Source organism: Canis lupus, chromosome 11 (assembly GCF_048164855.1).
Source record: "Canis lupus baileyi chromosome 11, mCanLup2.hap1, whole genome shotgun sequence".
Classification (NCBI taxonomy): Eukaryota; Metazoa; Chordata; class Mammalia; order Carnivora; family Canidae; genus Canis; species Canis lupus.
This window is the reverse complement of record NC_132848.1, coordinates 19,113,046-19,139,984: the sequence shown is the minus strand read 5'-3', so window position 1 is coordinate 19,139,984 and position 26,939 is coordinate 19,113,046. Positions and strand designations below refer to the sequence as shown.

The following is a 26,939-nucleotide window of genomic DNA, read 5'->3' as shown; positions in this document are numbered from 1 at the left end:
CTAACATTGAGGCCTAACCCTAACCCCTAACACTGAGGCCCTAACTGTAACCCCAACCCTGAGGCCTGACCCTGAAGCCTAACTCTAACACTAAACCTAACCCTAACCTTAACCCTGACCTGACCCTACCACTAATCCTGACCCTAACCCTGACCATGACACTAACCCTAACCCTGACCCTGACCTTAACCCTAATCCTAACCCTGAACCTAAACCTAAATCCGACCCTGACCCTAACCCTAACCCTAACCCTAACCCTGAGGCCTAACACCGACCCTACCCCAAACCCTGAGGCCTAACCCCAACCCTAACCCCTACCCCTGAAGCCTAACACCTAGGCGTAACACTGAGGCTTAAACCTAAACCCTATCCCTGAGGCCTAACCCTAACCCTAACCCTGAGGCCTAAACCAAATACTGAGGCCTAACCATGAGGCCTAACATGGAGGCCTTACCCTGAGGCCTAAATGTAACCCCTAACCTTGAGGCCTAACCCTAACCCTAACCCTAAACCCTAACTCTGAGGCCTAACCCCTAGGCTTAAACCTAAGGCCTAACCTAAACCCTAACTCTGAGGCCTAAACCTAACCCTAAACCTGAGGTCTAACCCTGAGGCCTTACCCTGAGGCCTAACCCTGAAGCCTAAGCCTAACCCTAAACCTAACCCTAACCCTAAAACCTAACCCCAAGGCCTAACCCCTAACCCTAACCCCTCAGCCTAACCCCTTACCTTAACCCTGAGGCCTAACCCTAGCCCCAACACTGAGGCCTAACCCTAACCCTAACCCTGAGGCCTGACCCTAAACCTAACCCTAACCTCTTGCACTAACCCTAACCCTGAAGCCTAACTCTAACCCTAATCCTAACCCTAACCCTAAACCTGATGCTGACCCTAACCCTGACCATGACCCTAACCCTAACCCTGACCCTGACCCTACCCCTAACCCTGACCCTAACCCTGACCCTGACCCTAACCCTAACCCTAACCCGAACCCTAACCCTAACTCTAACCCGAACCCTAACCCTACCCTGAACCCGAACCCGAACCCTAACCCTAGCCCGAACCCTAACCCGAACCCGAACCCTAACCGTAACCCGTACCCAATCCCTAATCCGAACCCTAACCTGAACCTGAACCCTGACCCTAACCCATACCCAATCCCTAACCCAAACCCTAACCCAATCCCGAACCCTAACCCTAACCGTAACCCTAACCAGATATACAACTAAATAAAAATCTTTTACTCCACAAAAGAAACAATCCACAAAGTGAAAAGGCAACCTACCAAATGGGCAAAGACATTTGTAAGTGAGGTTATCTCATAATGAGTTAATACCCAAACTCTGTAAAAATTTATACAAATGACCACCCACAAAACTTCCAAATAAATTGATTAAAAATGGAGGGCCAGGATGTATATTTTTCTAAAGAGAATGTACAGATGACTAATGGACATATGAAAAGATTCCCACATAACGCTTCTTCAAGGAAATGCAAATAAAAGCCACAATGAGATATCACCTCAGATTACATCACTGTTGGAAAGGCTAGACTCAAAGAGATAATAACAGGGGCACCTGGGTGTCAGAGTAAATTATGTGTCTGCCTTTGGCCAAGGTCATGACCATGTGTTCTCTCTATCTCTCTGGTCAAATAAATGAATAACTCCCCTCCCCCCAGAAGACAATAACAAGTGTTGGTAAAGTTGTAGAAAGAATGGAATCTTTGAGCACCACTATTTGGAATGTAAATTGGTGTAGCCAATAAGAAAAATTGTATGGAGGTTCCTCAGAAATTAACAAAACAAATAACATAGAATCCACTAATTCTACTACTGGATATTCACTCTTTCCCACACACCCATTAAAAAAAAATCTGAAAACACTAATTGAAAAAGATATGCACCCCCGTGTTTATTGCAGCATTATTTACAATAATCAAGATACAGAAACAACCTGAATGTTCATGGATAAATGTCTAAAAAAGGGGTTATATATACACATACATGTACATGCATCTAAGGATGATATACATAGGATATAATGGAACATCATACGGCCATAAAAAAGGATATCTTCCAGGAGGGAGGGGCAAGATGGCAGAAGAGTAGGGTCTCCAAATCACCTGTCTCCACCAAATTACCTAGAAAACCTTCCAATCATCCTGAAAATCTATGAATTCGGCCTGAGAATTAAAGAGAGAACACCTGGAATGCAACAGTGAGAAGAGTTCGCTCTTCTATCAAGGTAAGAAGACGGGGGAAAAAGAAATAAAGGAACAAAGGCCTCCAAAAGGGAGGGGCCCCGCGAGGAGCTGGGCTGAGGCCGGGGCGAGTGTCCCCAGGACAGGAGAGCCCCGGCCCGGAGAAGCAGGAGCTGCACCAACCTTCCCGGGCGGAAAGGGGCACGCAGGGAGTTGGAGCAGGACCCCAGGAGGGCGAGGATGCCCTCGGGTTCCCTGGGACAGTAACAGAGCAACTGCGTGCCCAGGAGAGTGCGCCGAGCTCCCTAAGGGCTGCAGCGCGCACGGCGGGACCGGCGGGACCCGGAGCAGCTGGAGGGGCTCGGGCAGCGGCTCTGCAGAGGGGGTTGTGTGGTTCCAGGAGCAGCTCGGGGTGCTCGGGACCCGGAGCAGCTCAGAGGGGCTCGGGCAGAGGAAGAGGCTCCGTGCGGAGGGGGCTGTGTGGTTCCAGGAGCAGCTCGGGGTGCTCGGGCGGCGGCTCCGCGGAGGGGGCTGCGCGGCCCGGGAGCGCGAATCCACCAGCGCAGGCCCCGGAGCACAGGGCGCCGGGACACAGCCCAGGATCCCGCCTCCCCCGGGACAGGCAGAGGCCGGGAGGGCCCAGGACAGCAAGGACGCTCCTGCCCCAGCTGAGCAGATCAGCGGCCCCGCCCGGGAGCCTCCAGGCCCTGCAGACGGAGAGCTCCGTGGTGACTGCGGGGGCTGAATCCAGGGCTCCAGAGCGGCCCCGCCACTGGGACTGTTCCTCCTGCGGCCTCACGGGGTAAACAACCCCCACTGAGCCCTGCACCAGGCAGGGGCACAGCAGCTCCCCCAACTGCTAAACCTGAAAATCAGCACAGCATGCCCCTCCCCCAGAAGACCAGCTAGACTGATTGACAACTTCCAGAGGAAGCCAAGGGACTTAAAGTACACAGAATCAGAAGATACTCCCCCTTGGTTCTTTTTTTTTTTTCTGTTTTGTTTTGTTTTGCTTTTTGATTTGTTTCCTTCCCCCACACCCCTTTTTTTCTCCTTTCTTTTTCTTTCTCTTCTTCTTCCCTTTTTTTTCTTTTTCGTTTTTTTTCTTCCTTTTTTTTCTTTTTCTCTTTTCTTTCCTTCTTTCTCTCCTCTCTTTTTCTTCTTTTCCCAATACAACTTGCTTTTGGCCACTCTGCACTGAGCAAAATGACTAGAAGGAAACCTCACCTCAAAAGAAAGAATCAGAAACAGTCCTCTCTCCCACAGAGTTACAAAATCTGGATTACAATTCAATGTCAGAAAGCCAATTCAGAAGCACTATTATACAGCTACTGGTGGCTCTAGAAAAAAGCATAAAGGACTCAAGAGACTTCATGACTGCAGAATTTAGAGCTAATCAGGCAGAAATTAAAAATCAATTGAATGAGATGCAATCCAAACTAGAAATCCTAACGACGAGGGTTAACGAGGTGGAAGAACGAGTGAGTGACATAGAAGACAAGTTGATAGCAAAGAGGGAAGCTGAGGAAAAAAGAGACAAACAATTAAAAGACCATGAAGATAGATTAAGGGAAAAAAACGACAGCCTAGGAAGAAACACCTATGTTTAATTGGTGTTCCCGAGGGTGCCGAAAGGGACAGAGGGCCAGAATATGTATTTGAACAAATTCTAGCTGAAAACTTTCCTAATCTGGGAAGGGAAACAGGCATTCAGATCCAGGAAATAGAGAGATCCCCCCCTAAAATCAATAAAAACCGTTCAACACCTCGACATTTAATAGTGAAGCTTGCAAATTCCAAAGATAAGGAGAAGATCCTTAAAGCAGCAAGAGACAAGAAATCCCTGACTTTTATGGGGAGGAGTATTAGGGTAACAGCAGACCTATCCACAGAGACCTGGCAGGCCAGAAAGGGCTGGCAGGATATATTCAGGGTCCTAAATCAGAAGAACATGCAACCAAGAATACTTTATCCAGCAAGGCTCTCATTCAAAATGGAAGGAGAGATAAAGAGCTTCCAAGACAGGCAGCAACTAAAAGAATATGTGATCTCAAACCAGCTCTGCAAGAAATTTTAAGGGGGACTCTTAAAATTCCCCTTTAAGAAGAAGTTCAGTGGAACATTCCACAAAAACAGGGACTGAATAGATATCATGATGACATTAAACTCATATCTCTCAATAGTAACTCTGAACGTGAACGGGCTTAATGACCCCATCAAAAGGCGCAGGGTTTCAGACTGGATAAAAAAACAAGACCCATCTATTTGCTGTCTACAAGAGACTCATTTTAGACAGAAGGACACCTACAGCCTGAAAATAAAAGGTTGGAGAACCATTTACCATTCGAATGGTCCTCAAAAGAAAGCAAGGGTAGCCATCCTTATATCAGATAAACTAAAATTTACCCCAAAGACTGTAGTGAGAGATGAAGAGGGACACTATATCATACTTAAAGGATCTATTCAACAAGAGGACTTAACAATCCTCAATATATATGCCCCGAATGTGGGAGATGCCAAATATTTAAATCAATTAATACCCAAAGTGAAGAAATACTTAGATAATAATACACTTATACTTGGTGACTTCAATCTAGCTCTTTCTACACTCGATAGGTCTTCTAAGCATAACATCTCCAAAGAAAAGAGAGCTTTAAATGATACACTGGACCAGATGGATTTCACAGATATCTACAGAACTTTACATCCAAACTCAACTGAATACACATTCTTCTCAAGTGCACATGGAACTTTCTCCAGAATAGACCACATACTGGGTCACAAATCGGGTCTGAACCGATACCAAAAGATTGGGATTGTCCCCTGCATATTCTCAGACCATAATGCCTTGAAATTAGAACTAAATCACAACAAGAAGTTTGGAAGGACCTCAAACACATGGAGGTTAAGGACCATCCTGCTAAAAGATAAAAGGGTCAACCAGGAAATTAAGGAAGAATTAAAAAGATTCATGGAAACTAATGAGAATGAAGATACAACCGTTCAAAATCTTTGGGAAGCAGCAAAAGCAGTCCTAAGGGGGAAATACATCGCAATACAAGCATCCATTCAAAAACTGGAAAGAACTCAAATACAAAAGCTAACCTTACACATAAAGGAGCTAGAGAAAAAACAGCAAATAGATCCTACACCCAAGAGAAGAAGGGAGCTAATAAAGATTCGAGCAGAACTCAACGAAATCGAGACCAGAAGAACTGTGGAACAGATCAACAGAACCAGGAGTTGGTTCTTTGAAAGAATTAATAAGATAGATAAACCATTAGCCAGCGTTATTAAAAAGAAGAGAGAGAAGACTCAAATTAATAAAATCATGAATGAGAAAGGAGAGATCACTACCAACACCAAGGAAATACAAACGATTTTAAAAACATATTATGAACAGCTATACGCCAATAAATTAGGCAATCTAGAAGAAATGGACGCATTCCTGGAAAGCCACAAACTACCAAAACTGGAACAGGAAGAAATAGAAAACCTTAACAGGCCAATAACCAGGGAGGAAATTGAAGCAGTCATCAAAAACCTGCCAAGACACAAGAATCCAGGGCCAGATGGCTTCCCAGGGGAATTCTATCAAACATTTAAAGAAGAAACCATACCTATTCTACTAAAGCTGTTTGGAAAGATAGAAAGAGATGGAGTACTTCCAAATTCGTTCTATGAGGCCAGCATCACCTTAATTCCAAAACCAGACAAAGACCCCACCAAAAAGGAGAATTACAGACCAATATCCCTGATGAACATGGATGCAAAAATTATCAACAAGATACTAGCCAATCGGATCCAACAGTACATTAAGAAAATTATTCACCATGACCAAGTAGGATTTATCCCTGGGACACAAGGCTGGTTCAACACCCGTAAAACAATCAATGTGATTCATCATATCAGCAAGAGAAAAACCAAGAACCATATGATCCTCTCATTGGATGCAGAGAAAGCATTTGACAAAATACAGCATCCATTCCTGATCAAAACTCTTGAGAGTGTAAGGATAGAGGCAACATTCCTCGACATCCTAAAAGCCATCTATGAAAAGCCCACAGCAAATATCATTCTCAATGGGGAAGCACTGGGAGCCTTTCCCCTAAGATCAGAAACAAGACAGGGATGTCCACTCTCACCACTGCCATTCAACATAGTACTGGAAGTCCTAGCCTCAGCAATCAGACAACAAAAAGGCATTAAAGGCATTCAAATTGGCAAAGAAGAAGTCAAACTCTCCCTCTTCGCCGATGACATGATACTCTACGTAGAAAACCCAAAAGTCTCCACCCCAAGATTGCTAGAACTCATACAGCAATTCGGTAGCGTGGCAGGATACAAAATCAATGCCCAGAAATCAGTGGCATTTCTATACACTAACAATGAGACTGAAGAAAGAGAAATTAAGGAGTCAATCCCATTTACAATTGCACCCAAAAGCATAAGATATATAGGAATAAACCTAACCAAAGATGTAAAGGATCTATACCCTCAAAACTATAGAACACTTCTGAAAGAAATTGAGGAAGACACAAAGAGATGGAAAAATATTCCATGCTCATGGATTGGCAGAATTAATATTGTGAAAATGTCAATGTTACCCAGGGCAATATACACGTTTAATGCAATCCCTATCAAAATACCATGGACTTTCTTCAGAGAGTTAGAACAAATTATTGTAAGATTTGTGTGGAATCAGAAAAGACCCTGAATAGCCAGGGGAATTTTAAAAAAGAAAACCATATCTGGGGGCATCACAATGCCAGATTTCAGGTTCTACTACAAAGCTGTGGTCATCAAGACAGTGTGGTACTGGCACAAAAACAGACACATAGATCAGTGGAACAGAATAGAGAACCCAGAAGTGGACCCTGAACTTTATGGGCAACTAATATTCGATAAAGGAGGAAAGACTATCCATTGGAAGAAAGACAGTCTCTTCAATAAATGGTGCTGGGAAAATTGGACATCCACATGCAGAAGAATGAAACTAGACCACTCCCTTTCACCATACACAAAGATAAACTCAAAATGGATGAAAGATCTAAATGTGAGACAAGATTCCATCAAAATCCTAGAGAAGAACACAGGCAACACCCTTTTTGAACTCGGCCACAGTAACTTCTTGCAAGATACATCCACGAAGGCAAAAGAAACAAAAGCAAAAATGAACTATTGGGACTTCATCAAGATAAGAAGCTTTTGCACAGCAAAGGATACAGTCAACAAAACTCAAAGACAACCTACAGAATGGGAGAAGATATTTGCAAATGACATATCAGATAAAGGGCTAGTTTCCAAGATCTATAAAGAACTTATTAAACTCAACACCAAAGAAACAAACAATCCAATCATGAAATGGGCAAAAGACATGAAGAGAAACCTCACAGAGGAAGACATAGACATGGCCAACATGCATATGAGAAAATGCTGTGCATCACTTGCCATCAGGGAAATACAAATCAAAACCACAATGAGATACCACCTCACACCGGTGAGAATGGGGCAAATTAACAAGGCAGGAAATAACAAATGTTGGAGGGGATGCGGAGAAAATGGAACCCTCTTACACTGTTGGTGGGAATGTGAATTGGTGCAGCCACTCTGGAAAACTGTGTGGAGGTTCCTCAAAGAGTTAAAAATAGACCTGCCCTATGACCCAGCAATTGCACTGTTGGGGATTTACCCCAAAGATACAGATGCAGTGAAACGCCGAGACACCTGCACCCTGATGTTTATAGCAGCAATGGCCACGATAGCCAAACTGTGGAAGGAGCCTCGGTGTCCATCGAAAGATGAATGGATAAAGAAGATGTGGTCTATGTATACAATGGAATATTACTCAGCTATTAGAAATGACAAATACCCACCATTTGCTTCAACGTAGATGGAACTGGAGGGTATTATGCTGAGTGAAGTAAGTCAGTCGGAGAAGAACAAACATTATATGTTCTCATTCATATGGGGAATATAAATAATAGTGAAAGGGAATATAAGGGAAGGGAGAAGAAATGTGTGGGAAATATCAGAAAGGGAGACAGAACGTAAAGACTGCTAACTCTGGGAAACGAACTAGGGGTGGTAGAAGGGGAGGAGGGCGGGGGGTGGGAGTGAATGGGTGACGGGCACTGGGGGTTATTCTGTATGTTAGTAAATTGAACACCAATAAAAAATTAAAAAAGAAAGGATATCTTGCCATTTGTGGCAACTAGATGGGCTAGAGGATATTGTGCTAAGTGACATATGTCAGAAAAAGTCAAATACCATATAGTTCCATGTATATGTCGAATATAAAAGGCAAAATTTCAAGAAAAGTAGAAAAAAAAAAGCAGGCAGAAACAAACCCATAAATAGACAGATAATCTGATGGTAGCCAGGGGGTAAGGAATATGGGTGAAGGGCTAAATGGTTGAAGGGAGGTGGGAGATATAGGATTCCTATTATTGAATGAGTAATTCATGGGAATAAAGGTACGGCATGGGGAATAATGTCAGCAGTATTTTAACAACATTATATGGTGACATGAGGCAGCTGTGGTGAGCATAGCATAATGTATAGATTTGTCAGATCACTATGCTGTACACCTGGGACTAATGTAACAGTGTATCAATTATAATTCAAGAAACAAATAAAGATTCCATGATGCAACATGGAATAAGCCATAAGCATCATTCTGGCAGTGTCACAGACTAAAACTATTAGAGATAGTCTTTTCAGTGTGCTATGGACACCCAACCTATCTTCCTTTGTTTTCATTTTCCAAAAACAGATTTACTGAGATACGACTGGCATAGAAAACTTGGTGGGGATTAAGGAGTCCACTTTGGATGAGCACCAGATGTGCTGAATCACTATGCTGCACACCTGAAACTAATACTGCACTGTATGCCAACTGAAATTTAAATAAAGCTTAAAATTTATCCATATTTAATGTGTACCTCTTGATGTTAGAAACAAGTCTAAATCCATGAAGTCATCATCCTTTTATCTTAAGTAATATCATCCAGGTGAAGAGAACAGCTACTTTAATTCCTTCCTCAAACAGTAATAAAGCATGTGATATTCTGCAAGATGGCCACCATTAGAAATTCTATTATAACATTTTAATTACACCAATATATAACCATTGTTTAAAAATGCTAATGCTAAAAAAAGGATGACATGTTGAATCAAATCATTAAAATATGTTTTTCAAACGTTACATATGAGAGTGTGAAAATTATTCATCATATAGCAAGAGGAACAATATGAACCAAAAGGTTTGAAAACAATGCCAACAGTTTAGATACAATAACCTGTCCACTTTTTTTTTTAAAAACCCATCTCTTGATGGGATGAACACTGGGTGTTGTTCTGTATGTTGGCAAATTGAACACCAATAAAAAATAAATAAAACCCATCTCTTGTTTTCTTCATATTTAAAGAACATTATTAGTATATTTCACTATGATTATTATAATAATTCTATTAACTCTACCCTTCCTTTTATGCCATGTTCCCCAATTGACCTATTTTTCTGTTTCTTTTTTTTTTTTGACAACTTATGTCATCTTTTTATCCTATGCTGAACCATTGTTTCAAATGTCTCTGAGAATTAATATTTGCCACTAAATGTTACAAATCATTTTGTTTCAATATTTTGTTTCAAATTATCGTGATTTTACAAAGTGAAATAAATAATCAAATAGGTTTTATTTGAAAGTGTGTGATATAAGATAATCTCTTCAAGAATACCAAGATTGAAAAACTATAAACAGCTGACTATGCAGTGATTCATATGGCTTTATAAACTATGAAACACACCTGAATATGCCAGAATGTGTCCGGGGAATTTTTGCTTCAAAGTAGTTATTTGGAGCATATGATTTCAGTCTTAACAAATTCCTATTAAAATGTTGAAATAAATTAAAAACTAATCTGCTATAAAAATGATAATATAAATACTCAAAGGAGTAAATTTTGTGACCATGGATTGGACAATGGTTTCTTATATTTGACACCAAAAGCAGTTGCACTGTGAGGAATTTATCCAAGGATACAACAATAGTGATTCAAAGGACAACATGCACCCCAATGTTTATAGTAGCAATGTCCACAATTGCGAAAATGTTGAAAGAGCCAAGATGTCCAGTGACTGATGAGTGGATAAAGAAGATGTGTTTTACACGTATACAATGGAATATCATTACTCAGGCATAAAAAGGAATGAAATCTTGCCATCTGCAACAATGTGGATGGAACTAGATTGTATTATGTTAAGCAAAATAAGTCAGAGAAAGACAAATACTATATGATTTCCTTCATATGTGGAATTTAAGAAACAAAACAGATGAACACAGGGGAAAAGAAGAAAAAATAAAATAAGATGAAAAGAGAGAAAGAGATCCAGACCATAAGAGACTCTTAACTCTAGGAAACAAACTGAGGTTTGCTGAAGAGGAGGTAGATGGGCGGGGTAATTGGGTGATGAACATTAAAGAGAACACTTGATGTGATGAGCAGTGGGTGGTATATACAACTGGTGAATCACTAACCTCTAGCCCTAAACTAATAACACACTATATATTAACTAACCTGAATTTAAATAAAAATATACTTAAAAGTATATATAAAAAACAAAAGAGTCAAAACATCAAAGGATATATATTCAAGAAAGTAAAAAGCCTACAGATTAGAAGAAAATAATTGCAGATTACGTACATAACTGGCAAGCAACTTACATCCAAAATATATTATTAATACCTTCTAATATTCAACAGTAAAAAGAGAGATAACCCAATCAAAAAGTGCTCAAAGGATTTGAATATATATTTTCCTAAAGAAGACAAACAAGTGTCCAAAAAAGCACAGGAAACAATGGTCAATAACATTAGGGGAAATGCTAATGACAAAAAAAATGTATCACTTCACACCTACTAAGATGACTAAAGCCAAAACAAACAAACAAACAAACAAACAAATATTGGTGAAAATACACAGAAAGTTGAAAACCACATTAAATACAGTGAGGATATGACATAAAAAGGTAGCCTGGAGAGGAGGGGCAAGATGGCGGAAGAGTAGGGTCCTCAGGTCACCTGTCCCCACCAAATCACCTAGATAAGCTTCAAATCATCCTGAAAATCTACGAATTTGGCCTGAGATTGATTGATGGATTGATTATTTATTTTTTATAATAAATTTACTTTTTATTGGTGTTCACTTTGCCAACATACAGAATAACACCCAGTGCTCATCCCCTCAAGTGCCCCCCTCAGTGCCCGTCACCCATTCACCCCCACCCCGGCCCAACTCCCCTTCCACCACCCCTAGTTCATTTCCCAGAGTTAGGAGTCTCTATGTTCTGTCTCTCTTTCTGATATTTCCCACACATTTCTTCTCCCTTCCCTTATATTCCCTTTCACTATTATTTATATTCCCCAAATGAATGAGAACATATGCTGTTTGTCCTTCTCCGATTGACTTACTTCACTCAGCATAATACACTCCAGTTCCATCCACGTTGAAGCAATGGTGGGTATTTGTCGTTTCTAATGGCTAAGTAATATTCCATTGTATACATAAACTACATCTTCTTTATCCATTCATCTTTCGATGGACACTGAGGTTCCTTCCACAGTTTGGCTATTGTGGACATTGCTGCTAGAAACATCGGGGTGCAGGTGTCCCAGCGTTTCATTGCATCTGAATATTTGGGGTAAATCCCCAGCAGTGCAATTGCTGGGTGTAGGGCAGGATATATTTAACTCTTTGAAGAACCTCCACACAGCTTTCCAGAGTGGCTGTACCACTTCACATTCCCACCAACCGTGCAAGAGGGTTCCCTTTTCTCCGCATCCTCTCCAACATTTGTGGTTTCCTGCCTTGTTAATGTTTGCATTCTCACTGGTGTGAGGTGGTATCTCATTGTGGTTTTGATTTGTATTTCCCTGATGGCAAGTGATGCACAGCATTTTCTCATGTGCCTGTTGGCCATGTCTATGTCTTCCTCTGTGAGATTTCTGTTCATATCTTTTGCCCATTTCATGATTGGATTGTTTGTTTCTTTGCTGTTGAGTTTAAGAAGTTCTTTATAGATCTTGGAAACTAGCCCTTTATCTGATAGGTCATTTGCAAATATCTTCTCCCATTCTGTAGGTTGTCTTTGAGTTTTGTTGACTGTATCCTTTGCTGTGCAAAAGCTTCTTATCTTGATGAACTGCCAATAGTTCATTTTTGCTTTTGTTTCTTTTGCCTTCGTGGATGTATCTTGCAAGAAGTTACTGTGGCCGAGTTCAAAAAGGGTGTTGCCTGTGTTCTTCTCTAGGATTTTGATGGAATCTTGTCTCACATTTAGATCTTTCATCCATTTTGAGTTTATCTTTGTGTATGGTGAAAGGGAGTGGTCTAGTTTCATTCTTCTGCATGTGGATGTCCAATTTTCCCAGCACCATTTATTGAAGAGGCTGTCTTTTTTCCAGTGGATAGTCTTTCCTCTTTTATAGAATATTAGTTGACCATAAAGTTCTGGGTCTACTTCTGGGTTCTCTATTCTGTTCCATTGATCTATGTGTCTGTTTTTGTTCGACCTGAGATTTAAAGAGAGAACAGCTGGAATGCTACAGTGAGAAGAGTTCACGCTTCTATCAAGGTAGGAAGACGGGGAAAAAAGAATTAAAGAAACAAAAGACATCCAACGGGGGGCCCGCGAGGAGCCGGGCTGAGGCCAGGGTGAGTGCCCCCAGGACAGCAAAGCACCGTCCAGGAGAAGCAGGAGCTTCACCAATCTTCTCGGGCGGAAAGGCACTCGCAGAGAGTTAGAGCAGGACCCCAGGAGGGCGGGGATGCCTCCTCAGGCTCCCTGGGACACTAACAGACACCTGCACACCGGGGAGAGTGCGCCGAGCTCCCTAAAGGGCTGCAGCGCTCACGGCGGGACCCGGAGCAGCTCGAAGGGGCTCGGGCGGAGGCTCCCCAGAGGGAGCTGCGCGGCCCCGGAGCGCGAATCCAACAACACAGGCCCCAGAGCGCGAATCCAACAACACAGGGCACCAGGGACACAGCCCAGGATCAGGCTCCCCCCCGGAACAAGCAGAGGCCAGGAGGGCCCAGGGCAGCAAGGACGCTCCTGCCCAGGCTGAGCAGATCAGCGGCCTCGCCCCTGAGCATCCAGGCCCTGCATACTAAGAGCGCCGTTGTTACTGCAGGAGCTGAATCCAGGGCTCCAGAGCTGGCCGCCACCACTAGGGTTGTTCCTCCTGGGGCCTCATGGGGTAAACAACCCCCACTGAGCCCTGCACCAGGCAGGGGGCAGAGCATCTCCCCCAAGTGCTAACACCTGAAAATCAGCACAACAGGCCCCTCCCCCAGAAGTCTAGCTAGATGGACAAGATTCAGGGGAAGTCAAGGGACTTAAAGTATACAGAATCAGAAGACACTCCCCCGTGTTTTTTTCTTTTTTCTTTTTTTTAAATTTATTTTTTATTGGTGTTCAATTTACCAACATACAGAATAACCTCCAGTGCCCGTCACCCATTCACTCCCACCTCCCCCGCCCTCCTCCCCTTCTACCACCCCTAGTTTGTTTCCCAGAGTTAGCAGTCTTTACGTTCTGTCTCCTTTTCTGATATTTCCCACACATTTCTTCTCCCTTCCCTTATATTCCCTTTCACTATTATTTATATTCCCCAAATGAATGATAACATATAATGTTTGTCCTTCTCCGACTGACTTACTTCACTCAACATAATACCCTCCAGTTACATCCACGTTGAAGCAAATGATGGGTATTTGTCACTTCTAATAGCTGAGTAATATTCCATTGTATACATAAACCACATCTTCTTTATCCACTCATCTTTCGATGGACACCGAGGCTCCTTCCACAGTTTGGCTATTGTGGACATTGCTGCTAGAAACATCGGGGTGCAGGTGTCCCTGCGTTTCATTGCATCTGTATCTTTGGGGTAAATCCCCAACAATGCGCTTGCTGGGTCCTGGGGCAGGTCTATTTTTAACTCTTTGAGGAACCTCCACACAGTTTTCCAGAGTGGCTGGACCAGTTCACATCCCACCAACAGTGTAAGAGGGTTCCCTTTTCTCCGCATCCTCTCCAACATTTGTGGTTTCCTGCCTTGTTAATTTTCCCCATTCTCACTGGTGTGAGGTGTATCTCATTGTGGTTTTGATTTGTATTTCCCTGATGGCAAGTGATGCACAGCATTTTCTCATGTGCATGTTGGCCATGTCTATGTCTTCCTCTGTGAGATTTCTGTTCATGTCTTTTGCCCATTTCATGATTGGATTGTTTGTTTCTTTGGTGTTGAGTTTAAGAAGTTCTTTATAGATCTTGGAAACTAGCCCTTTATCTGATAGGTCATTTGCAAATATCTTCTCCCATTCTGTAGGTTGTCTTTTAGTTTTGTTGACTGTATCCTTTGCTGTGCAAAAGCTTCTTATCTTGATGAACTGCCAATAGTTCATTTTTGCTTTTGTTTCTTTTGCCTTCGTGGATGTATCTTGCAAGAAGTTACTGTGGCCGAGTTCAAAAAGGGTGTTGCCTGTGTTCTTCTCTAGGATTTTGATGGAATCTTGTCTCACATTTAGATCTTTCATCCATTTTGAGTTTATCTTTGTGTATGGTGAAAGAGAGTGGTCTAGTTTCATTCTTCTGCATGTGGATGTCCAATTTTCCCAGCACCATTTATTGAAGAGACTGTCTTTCTTCCAATGGATAGTCTTTCCTCCTTTATCGAATATTAGTTGACCATAAAGTTCAGGGTCCACTTCTGGGTTCTCTATTCTGTTCCATTGATCTATGTGTCTGTTTTTGTGCCAGTACCACACTGTCTTGATGACCACAGCTTTGTAGTAGAACCTGAAATCTGGCATTGTGATGCCCCCAGATATGGTTTTCTTTTTTAAAATTCCCCTGGCTATTCGGGGTCTTTTCTGATTCCACACAAATCTTAAAATAATTTGTTCTAACTCTCTGAAGAAAGTCCATGGTATTTTGATAGGGATTGCATTAAACGTGTATATTGCCCTGGGTAACATTGACATTTTCACAATATTAATTCTGCCAATCCATGAGCATGGAATATTTTTCCATCTCTTTGTGTCTTCCTCAATTTCTTTCAGAAGTGTTCTATAGTTTTGAGGGTATAGATCCTTTACCTCTTTGGTTAGGTTTATTCCTATGAGTATCTTATGCTTTTGGGTGCAATTGTAAATGGGATTGACTCCTTAATTTCTCTTTCTTCAGTCTCATTGTTAGTGTATAGAAATGCCACTGATTTCTGGGCATTGATTTTGTATCCTGCCACGCTACCAAATTGCTGTATGAGTTCTAGCAATCTTGGGGTGGAGACTTTTGGGTTTTCTACGTAGAGTATCATGTCATTGGCGAAGAGGGAGAGTTTGACTTCCTCTTTGCCAATTTGAATGCCTTTAATGTCTTTTTGTTGTCTGATTGCTGAGCCTAGGACTTCCAGTACTATGTTGAATGGCAGTGGTGAGAGTGGACATCCCTGTCTTGTTTCTGATCTTAGGGGAAAGGCTCCCAGTGCTTCCCCATTGAGAATGATATTTGCTGTGGGCTTTTCGTAGATGTCTTTTAAGATGTTGAGGAATGTTCCCTCTATCCCTACACTCTGAAGAGTTTTGATCAGAAATGGATGCTGTATTTTTTTTTGCTTTTTGATTTCTGTTTGCTTCCCCCACCCCCTTTTTCCCTTTTGTTCTTTTTCATTCTGTTTTTCTTCTCTTTTTTCTTTTTTCTTCCTTTCTTCTTCTTTTTTCTTTTTCTTTACTTCTTTCTCTTTTTTTTATCCTTTCCAAATACAACTTGTTTTTGACTACTCTGCACTGAGCAAAATGACTAGAAGAAAAACCTCACCTCAACAGAAAGAATCAGAAACAGTCCTCTAACCACAGAGTTACAAAATGTGGATTACAATTCTCTGTCAGAAAGCCAATTCCAAAGCAGTAGTATAAAGCTACTGGTGGCTCTAGAAAAAAGCATAAAAGACTCAAGAGACTTCATGACTGCAGAATTTAGATCTAATCAGGCAGAAATTAAAAATCAATTGAACGAGATGCAATCCAAACTAGAAGTCCTACCGATGAGGGTTAATGAGGTGGAAAATGAGTGACTGACATAGAAGACAAGTTGATGGCAAAGAGGGAAACTGAGGGAAAAAGAGACAAACAATTAAAAGACCATGAAGATAGATTAAGGGAAATAAACGACAGCCTGAGGAAGAAAAACTTACTTTTAATTGTGGTTCCCGAGGGCGCCGAAATGGTCAGAGATCCAGAATATGTATTTGAACAAATCATAGCTGAAAACTTTCCTAATCTGGGAAGGGAGACAGGCATTCAGAATCAGGAAACAGAGAGACCCCCCCCCGAAAATGAATAAAAACCGTTCAACACCTCAACATTTAATAGTTAAGCTTGCAAATTCCAAAGATAAAGAGAAGATCCTTAAAGCAGCAAGAGACAAGAAATCCCTGACTTTTATGGGGAGGAGTATTAGGGTAACAGCAGACCTCTCCACAGAGACCTGGCAGGCCAGAAAGGGCTGGCAGGATATATTCAGGGTCCTAAATGAGAAAAACATGCAACCAAGAATACTTTATCTAGCAAGGCTCACATTCAGAATGGAAGGAGAGATAAAGAGCTTCCAAGACAGGCAGGAACTGAAAGAATATGTGATCTCAAACCAGCTCTGCAAGAAATTTTAAAGGGGACTTTTTTTTTCTTTTTTCTTTTTATTTATTTATTTATTTTTTTAAATAATAAATTTATTTTTTCTTGGTGTTCAACTTTCCAACATACAGAATAACACCCAGTGCCCATCCCATCAAGTGCCCCCCTCAGTGCCCATCACCCATTCACGCCCACCTCCCACCCTCCTCCCCTTCTGTCACCCCTCGTTCGTTTCCCAAAGTTAGGAGTCTTTATGTTTTGTCTCCCTCTCTGATATTTCAAGGGGGACTCTTAAAATTCCCCTTTAAGAAGAAGTCCAGTGGAATAATCCACAAAAACAAGGACTGAATAGATATCATGATGACACTAAACTCATATCTTTCAATAGTAACTTTGAACGTGATTGGGCTTAATGACCCCATCAAAAGGCTCAGGGTGTCTGACTGGATAAAAAAGTAGGACCCATCTATTTGCTGTCTAGAAGAGACTAATTTTAGACAGAAGGACACCTACAGCCTGAAAATAAAAGGTTGGAGAACCATTTACCATTCAAATGGTCCTCAAAAGAAAGCAAGGGTAGCCATCCTTATATTATATAAACTAAAATTTACCCTGAAGACTGTAGTGAGATGAAGAGGGACATTATATCATACTTAAAGGATCTATCCAACAAGAGGACTTAACAATCCTCAATATGTATGACCCGAATGTGGGAGCTCCCAAATATTTAAATCAATTAATAACCAAAGTGAAGAAATACTTAGATAATAATACACTTATACTTGGAGACTTCAATCTAGCTCTTTCTACACTCAATAGGTCTTCTAAGCATAACATCTCCAAAGAAATGCGAGCTTTAAATGATACACTGGACCAGATGGATTTCACAGATATCTACAGAACTTTACATCCAAACTCAACTGAATACACATTCTTCTCAAGTGCACATGGAACTTTCTCCAGAATAGACCACATACTGGGTCACAAATTGGGTCTGAACCGATACCAAAAGATTGGGATTGTCCCCTGCATATTCTCAGACCATAATGCCTTGAAATTAGAACTAAATCACAACAAGAAGTTTGGAAGGACCTCAAACACGTGGAGGTTAAGGACCATCCTGCTAAGAGATGAAAGGGTCAACCAGGAAATTAGGGAAGAATTAAAAAGTTTCATGGAAACTAATGAGAATGAAGACAAACCGTTTAAAATCTTTGGGATACAGCAAAAGCAGTCCTGAGGGACTGAGACTAAAGAAAGAGAAGTTAAGGAGTCAATCCCATATACAATTGCACCCAAAAGCATAAGATACCTAGGAATAAACCTAACCAAAGTGGTAAAGATATATACCTTTAAATCTACAGAACACTTCTGAAAGAAATTGAGGAAGACACAAAGAGATGGAAAAATATTCCATGCTCATGGATTGGCAGAATTAATATTGTGAAAATGTCAATGTTACCCAGGGCAATTTTCACGTTTAATGCAATCCCTATCAAAATACCATGGACTTTCTTCAGAGAGTTAGAACAAATTATTTTAAGATTTGTGTGGAATCAGAAAAGACCCCGAATAGCCGGGGGAATTTTAAAAAAGAAAACCATAGCTGGGTGCATCACAATGCCAGATTTCAGGTTGTACTACAAAGCTGTGGTCATCAAGACAGTGTGGTACTGGCTCAAAAACAGACACATAGATCAATGGAACAGAAATGAGAACCCAGAAGTGGACCCTCAACTTTATGGTCAACTAATATTTGATAAAGGAGGAAAGACTATCCATTGGAAGAAAGACAGTCTCTTCAGAACGTAAAGACTGCTAACTCTGGGAAACGAACTAGGGGTGGTAGAAGGGGAGGAGGGCGGGGGGTGGGAGTGAATGGGTGACGGGCACTGGGGGTTATTCTGTATGTTCATAAATTGAACACCAATAAAAAATAAATTAAAAAAAAGACAGTCTCTTCAATAAATAGTGCTGGGAAAATGGGACATCCACATGCAGAAGAATGAAAATAGACCACTCCCTTTCACCAGACTCAAAGATAAACTCAAAATGAATGAAAGATCTAAATGTGAGACAAGATTCCATCAAAATCCTAGAGAAGAACACAGGCAACACCCTTTTTGAACTTGGCCACAGTAACTTCTTGCAAGATACATCCACAAAGGCAAAAGAAACAAAGCAAAAATGAGCTATTGGGACTTCATCAAGATAAGAAGCTTTTGCACAGCAAAGGATACAGTCAACAAAACTAAAAGACAACCTACAGAATAGGAGAAGATATTTGCAAATGACGTATCAGATAAAGGGCTAGTTTCCAAGATCTATAAAGAACTTATTAAACTCAACACCAAAGAAACAAACAATCCAATCATGAAATGGGAAAAAGACATGAAGAGAAATCTCACAGAGGAAGACATCGACATGGCCAACAGGCACATGAGAAAATGCTGTGCATCACTTGCCATCAGGGAAATACAAATCAAAACCACAATGAGATACCACCTCACACCAGTGAGAATGGGGAAAATTAACAACGCAGGAAACCACAAATGTTGGAGAGGATGCGGAGAAAAGGGAACCCTCTTACACTGTTGGTGGGATGTGAACTGGTCCAGCCAGTCTGGAAAACTGTGTGGAGGTTCCTCAAAGAGTTAAAAAAAGACCTGCCCTACGACCCAGAAATTGCACTGTTGGGGATTTAACCCTAAAGATTCAGATGTAGTGAATCGCCGGGACACCTGTACCCCAATGTTTGTAGCAGCAATGTCCACAATAGCCAAACTGTGGAAGGTGCCTCGGTGTCCATTGAAAGATGAATGGATAAAGAAGATGTAGTTTATGTATACAATGGAATATTACTCATCCATTAACAATGACAAATACCCACCATTGCTTCAACGTGGATGTAACTGGAGGGTATTATGCTGAGTGAAATAAGTCAATCGGAGAAGGACAAACATTATATGTTATCATTCATTTGGGGAATATAAATAATAGTGAAAGGGAATATAAGAGAAGGGAGAAGAAATGTGTGGGAAATATCAGAAAGGGTGACAGAACAAAGATTCCTAACTCTTGGAAACGAACTAGGGGTGATGGAAGCGGAGGAGGGTGGGTGGTGGGGGTGAATGGGTGAAGTGTATTGAGGGGGGCACTTGATGGGATGAGTACTGGGTGGTATTCTGTAAGTTGGTAAATTGAACACTGATGAAAAATAAATTTATTATTAAAAAAATAAAAAATAAAAAATTAGGATAGCTACCCCTGCTTTCTTTTGAGGACCATTTGCATGGTAAATGGTTCTCCAACTTTTTATTTTTTTCAGGCTGTCGTTGTCCTTATGTCTAAAATGAGTCTCTTGTAGACAGCAAATAGATGGGTCTTGGTTTTATATCCAGTCTGACACTCTGTGCCTTTTGATGGGGTAATTAAGCCCATTCACGTTCAGAGTTACTATTGAAATTTATGAGCTCAGTGTCATCATGACACCTATTCAGTCCTTATTTTTGTGGATTGTTCCCTTGGAATTCCTCTATTACAGAATACCCTTTACTATTTCTTGCAGAGCTGGCTTCGTGGTCATGTATTCTTTCAGTTTCTGCCTATCTTGGAAGCCCTTTATCTTTTCTATTGTGAATGAGAGTCTTGCTGGATAAAGTATTCTTGGCTGCAGGTTCTTCTCCTTTAGGACGCTGAATATATCCTGCCAGCCCTTTCTGGCCTGCCAGGTCTCTTTGGAGAGGTCTGCTGTTAATCTAATATTTCTCCCCATAAAAGTTAGAGATTTCTTTTTTTTTAAATTTTTTTTAAATTTATTATTTATGATAGTCACAGAGAGAGAGAGAAAGAGAGGCAGAGACATAGGCAGAGGGAGAAGCAGGCTCCATGCACCAGGAGCCCGACGTGGGATTCGATCCTGGGTCTCCAGGATCGCGCCCTGGGCCAAAGGCAGGCGCCAAACCGCTGCGCCACCCAGGGATCCCAAGTTAGAGATTTCTTGTCTCTTGTTGCTTTAAGGATCTTCTCTTTATCTTTGGAATTCACAAGTTTCGCTATGAAATTCTAGGCGGTGAATGGTTTTTATTGATTTTAGGGGGGAATCTTTCTATTTCCTGGATCTGAAAGCCTGTTTCCTTCTCCAAATTAGGGAAGTTGTCAGCTATGATTTGTTCAAATATATATTCTGGACCTCTATCCTTTTTGGCGCCCTTGGGAACCGAAATTAAACGTACGTTTTTCTTTCTGAGGCTGTCATTTATTTCCATTAACATAACCTCATAATCTTTTCATTGTTTTTGTGTTTTTTCCTCAGTTTTCCTCCTTGCCATTAACTTGTCTTCCATGTCACCTACTCGCTCTTCTACCTCGTTAACCCTCGTCGTTAAAACCTGTAGTTTGGATTGCATCTCATTTAGTTAATTTTTACTTTCTGCCTGATTAGATCTACATTCTACAGTCATGAAGTCTCTTGAATCCTTTCTGGTTTTTTCTAGAGCCACCAGTAGTTTTATACTTGTGGTTTTGAATTTTCTTTCTGACATTGAATTGTAATGCAAATTTTGTAACTCTGTGGGAGAGAGGACTATTTCTGATTCTTTCTTTTGAGCTGAGTTTTTCTTTCTAGTCATTTTGCTCAGTGCAGTGTGGCCAAAAACAAGTTGCAGTAGGAGAAGGAGAAAAAGAGAGAAGGGAAAAAAGAACAGAAAAAGAAAATAAGAAGAAAAGAAGAAGAGAAAAAAGGGGGAGGGAAACACACAGAAACAGAAAACAAGGGTTAGTATCCTTGATTCTATATACTGTAATTCCCTTGCAGCGGTGCTTGGTCAATAACTTATTTGTCCCCTGTCCGTCTAGCTGGTCTTCTGGGGGAGGGGCCTGCTGTGCTGTCTCAGGTGTGAGCACTTGCGGGAGCTGCTCAGCCCCCTGCGTGGTGCACGGCTCAGTGGGGATTGTTAATCTTGTGAGGCTCCAGGAGGAACAACCACAGTGGCAGTGGCCAGCTCTTGCCCTAGAGTCAGCTCCTGCAGTATTTACAGAGCTCTCAGTCTGCAGGGGCCTGGATGTCCGGGGGCGGGGGCCGCCAATCTGCACAGCTCGGGACTGCCCAGCCGCAGGAGCATCCTGGCTGTCCTGGGCCCTCCTGGCCTCCGCCTGTCCCGGGAGGAGCGCGGGATCCTGGTCTGTGCCCCCAGCGCCCTTGTCTCCAGGGCCTGCACCGCTGGAATCGCGCTGCCAGGGCCGCAGCCTCCTCCACAGAGCCTCCGCCCGAGCCCCTCCAAGCTGCTCCCGGGCCCCGCTGCGGCGCTGCAGCCCTTTAGGGAGCTCGCCCGTGGGGTGTGGCGCTCTCCCCGGGGCGCAGGTGTCTGTTAGTGCCTCTGGGAGCCTGAGAGCATCCCCGCCCCTTTTGGGATCCTGCTCCAACTCCCTGCGAGCGCCCTTCCGTCGGGGAAGATTGGTCAAGCTCCTGCTTCTCCTGGACGGGGCTTTCCTGTCCTGGGGGCTCTCGCCGTGTGGCCTTAGCCCGCTCCTCATGTGGCCCCTCCCCCTTGGATGCTTTTTATTTATTTATTTTTCCATCGTGCTACCTTCTCTGAGGACCCTACTCTTCTGCAATCTTGCCCCTCCTCCTCCTCTGTACTATTTTAAATACTCATCATTGGGTCTTCTGAATTATTCACATTTGCATTCATTCCTTTTCATATGAGCATCTTGTAGGAACTTCTCCATTTGTTTACAAAAGATTGATTTCTTTCTTAAGAGAGATAGAGAGAGGGAGGGAGGGCAGCAGGAGGGGCAGAAGGAGAGTCCCAAGCAGACCGTGCCTCTAGCATGGAGCCCGATGTGGGGCTCAGTGCAGGGCTCAATCTTACAACCTGGAGATAATGACCTGAGCCAAATCAGGAGATGAATACTTGACTAATTGTGCCACCCAGTTGCCCCAGGACTTCTCTTTTTTATTTATTTAAGATCTCATTTATATTTATGGTGTAATAATTTTATATATTAGAGATTTTTTATCTATCTAGTTCTGGTCATTAATTTTCCCTTTCCTGCTCCTCCTTGAGCTCTCATTATGATGTGCTTAATAACATGTGCTGTCAGCACCTGAAATGATGAAAAGAAAGAATTGAGTTTCTAGTGATTACATTGTTTTCAATGCTAGTATGAGTTAACTGAATGCCCATAATTTGCTTTTCTTAATTTTATTCATCAATTTTAATCACTGATCATCTACTGCCGAGTTTTACTCTTCAATATCATTTTGAGAGCATATATCCTTTAAATTTGTATAAAAATTCTTGGTTCTGGGTCGTTGTGAAATAGTAATGTGATCTCCCAATGAGAGAGGACTTGATGTTTCAAAAGTAATAGCCTTTTCCTTCCAGCCAACACAAAATTAATTAAAATAGTGTCTTTAGTTTGTTAAACCTCTAATGAATGAGCTTTTGATGATGTTTCCACTTACCTGTTCTAAAGGCACAGTATGAAGTGAGATATGTTCAAGGGTTAATCAAAATTGAAAATCTGCTTTTCATTCTGTGATTCTCTGTATATGAATATATATACCATCTTCTGCTTTTTTATATAAAAATGTGAGTCACTTTGGCGGCAGATGAGTTGGAGCTCTGGGAATCCAAATCGCAGTGGGAGTTGTTAGAGCACAGAGGCTGCTGCCCGAGCATGACTAGGAGAGGTGTTTACACTTTATTTCTGACCCTGGACATGCTGTGGTTCTCTCTGAGCATTGGCTTGATTACAATAGACATGAGAGTGTTGGTTGGTTGGTTGTGCTATAGGAATTGTAGAGATATTTGAATTAATGGACACGTCCTTTCCCTCTCATTACTCCAAACTATCCTTTCACCTTACTTTGAACAGCTTTGAGTAATTTTGTAGATACATTATCTCCAGACTTCTCCGAACATAACATCCTCAACATAAACACAGATATCTATATGTTATAAATTTACTACTGACAGCATGTATTATGTACAATATTAATATATTCAGGAGTAGAAATGTTAAAAGACAAAGTTAAAATAAATTATGATAAATGATTTAAAATTTCTTTTTTTATTTAAAATTTCAAATTATACATTGATAGTACAACTGTTTTATGCTCAGTAATATTTAATAACTGCTTTTATTTATGTAATTTTCAAATATCTATAAGGCACAAAATGGTTTCATAAACATTGCCCCTTTTACTATCAGTTATCATCAACTGTTGTTCTATGAGATATTGCTTTTAAAACTTAATCATAATTGAGGATCTTGGTGTACTTTTCACCATTGACTTCAAAGTTTGAATAACTTGCCAATAAAGAATGTCATGAATGAATTTCACATTGGCTTATATTGCTGTCACTTATATGAAGTTCTTATTTAATTCCAGTCAAATTCACTACTTAACCCAGGGCTTAATGTGGTTTTAGTCATAGACATCACATTTATTACTGCAGTCAATACAATGGGTGAAAAATTATTATATATAGATGTTAAAATCATCCATACTTTTGTATAATGCAAAATTCCTTCCCATAAGACAAATCTGATTCTACCTTAAATTTGCAAATCATTAGAAATAATTTTCTGGGTGGCCCAGGTGGCTCAGTGGTTCAGCGCCACCTTCACCCCAGGGCCTGATCCTGAGACCCGGGATTGAGTCCCACATCCGGGTCCCTGCATGGAGCCTGCTTCTCCCTCTGCCTGTGTCTCTGTGCCTCTCTCTCTGTGTCTCATAAATAAATAAAATCTTTTAAAAAAAGAAATAATTTTCTGTGTACTTTTTGATATTGTTTGCTATAAGAGGTGCATTTTATATATTGCCACATCGCTTATGTAAGCCATTTTTATAGTGGCTGAGAACAGAATTATTCTTGCAATAGAATGTGGTTCTTGTGCTTTTGCTATTAAGAAACATCTGAGAACATTTTATTACATTTAGTGAAAAATTTAAACCCTACATTTATTAACTGGTGGATTTTAATACTGTAAAAGATTTATAGTTTTATTTTATATTTTTATATTTACCCTTTGAATGGTTTGCTTTTCATAATGACCAGCTAATATATCAAGGTACAGTATAAATTGTTAAGTTCAATGTTAATAATAGTGGAAATAAATCCATATTGTAAAATAACGTTTCTTAATAATTTCGAATATTTTCAGCCAGCTTATTGTCAGTCTGGTAACTTGTACTTTTACTTTGTGATTTAGCTGACAAGGAGTTCATGTTATGGTAAAATTGTCAGCTCTATCATTTTATAATCACATATGAGTTTTAATAACTATATTATATTCAGTGCAATGCTTATTAACACAAATCTATTTAAGCTCCTTATAAATTTCTGGAGAACAAATCAGGTTAAAATAAGCTAACATAGTCCTTCAGCATACAGTTCTCCCAATTTTGGCACACATAAGCTATGATACATAGAAATATGTTCAAAGCAAATAACTTCAAAGAGAAGTCTTCTAAATACCTCTGTCTTTTGGTTAACTCATACTTTTTCAGACAAATTTAAGTATCATATGTAATATGAGCAGGTATTATACAGATTAATTTAGAGTGCTAAGAATAGTCTGATTATTAAATATTAATGAAGCTTACTTATCTTTTCAAATAAAGACACATAAATATCTACTCATTCACATTTCCCTCCTCAACCTCATGAATTGGTTACATTCAGCTTAAAATGTATTCATCCTCCTCTGGGGCAATGGGTTAAAATAAATTGTAATGACTGTTTAATTCAGTTTTCTCTTTTAGTTCAACAATAGATATTGACCCAGTTAATACTCCTCCAGGTCCTGTACTCTCCACAGTGATAGTTCTTCCCTTGAATGAATATGCACCCTCTATTATTGGCCAAGGTAAAATTCTGTGATGTCTCAAGCATTCCTCTCCTGTCCTCACATGCTTAATATTCCCAACTTCTATTACATTACTGTATATTCCTTGGTGGTAGGATTTGTATTTAGCATTCACTCTTTATTTAATTTCTTAAGTTTGGCTAATTTATTGAGTGAGTTTGCCTCCTATTCTCTAAAGTATTTCAACTCACTAGTGTTGAATATACCGTCCTTTGATTTCCTCTAAAGAAAATTCTGGAGACAAAATTTTGGTGTTCTAAATTTAAATTTGTTTTCTAGCAGCATAAGTTCTTATAGTGCAGAAATTGCTCTAAGATATAAGGAATCTCTTTACAACTAGATTGCAAGTGGCTAAAGTGAGGCTTTGAAATAGGTATTGAACTCAGCAAGTCTCAAACTTTCTTGTGACTTGTATGTCAGGAACCTGTCTTGAAGGATCTAAGAGTCTAGTTTTTCAATACTGACCCCAAATAACCCATTTCTAAGCATGATGATACAGGTATGACATAAGGCAAATCTTGTTTTATAGAGTTTGCAACTATCTCCTAAAAGAGGCTACCTTTCCTCAAAGAAACAACTGTGTCTTTAATGATAGGCATTGATTAGCTGTACAGAGAAACAAGAAGAAAATTCTAGGCAGATATAATTATATGCAGGGAGGTATGGAAGCATAGAGTATTCTGACATAGTGAGTGAACAGAAAATAATTAATACATTTGAAGTATGTGATAACTTGGGTGGTGAAGAAGGGGAGTCTTTGATGAGGATAGAAAGGTTAGAATAAGAACTTTGAAGGGTCTTAAATATCAAAGTAGTTTGAACATATTCTTTAGTTAACTAGGAGATTTCAAAATGGTAAAATAGAGACTGAAAATAATCAAGTATTCAAAGTAGCATTGTAAAATAATTACTGTGCTATTTTAATAATCTAGGGGAAAAATGTTGAAAGTCTAACCTAAGGTCATGGAGGGTAATGGAGAAGAAGTTCTGATTAAATTTTCAGGTAGAAATGTAAAAATTTGGTAACAGAGTTTGCACGAATAATGACACATTGAACAGAGTAAGCGGTGAGTTCCATAATACTGTATGTAGATTCTCTACATTAGAATTAAATGAGGTAAGAATTTCTGGACTGGCAGAGTGAGGAGCCTGGTGAATTC

At 40.6% G+C, this 26,939-nt stretch overlaps 1 long non-coding RNA gene across 3 annotated transcripts in view; it reads left to right on the top strand.

Annotated features, from left to right (window-relative positions):
- LOC140642583 (uncharacterized) overlaps positions 1–9,492 on the top strand; it is a 45,446-nt gene extending 35,954 nt beyond the window's left edge. The window contains exon 5 of one of the 3 annotated variants that reach the window (XR_012039024.1): positions 8,978–9,492. This is a non-coding gene — a long non-coding RNA (uncharacterized lncRNA). The remainder of the gene's footprint in view (positions 1–8,977) is intronic. The other 2 variants (XR_012039025.1, XR_012039023.1) reach the window with 2 other exon arrangements.
- Positions 9,493–26,939: the final 17,447 nt, after the last annotated feature.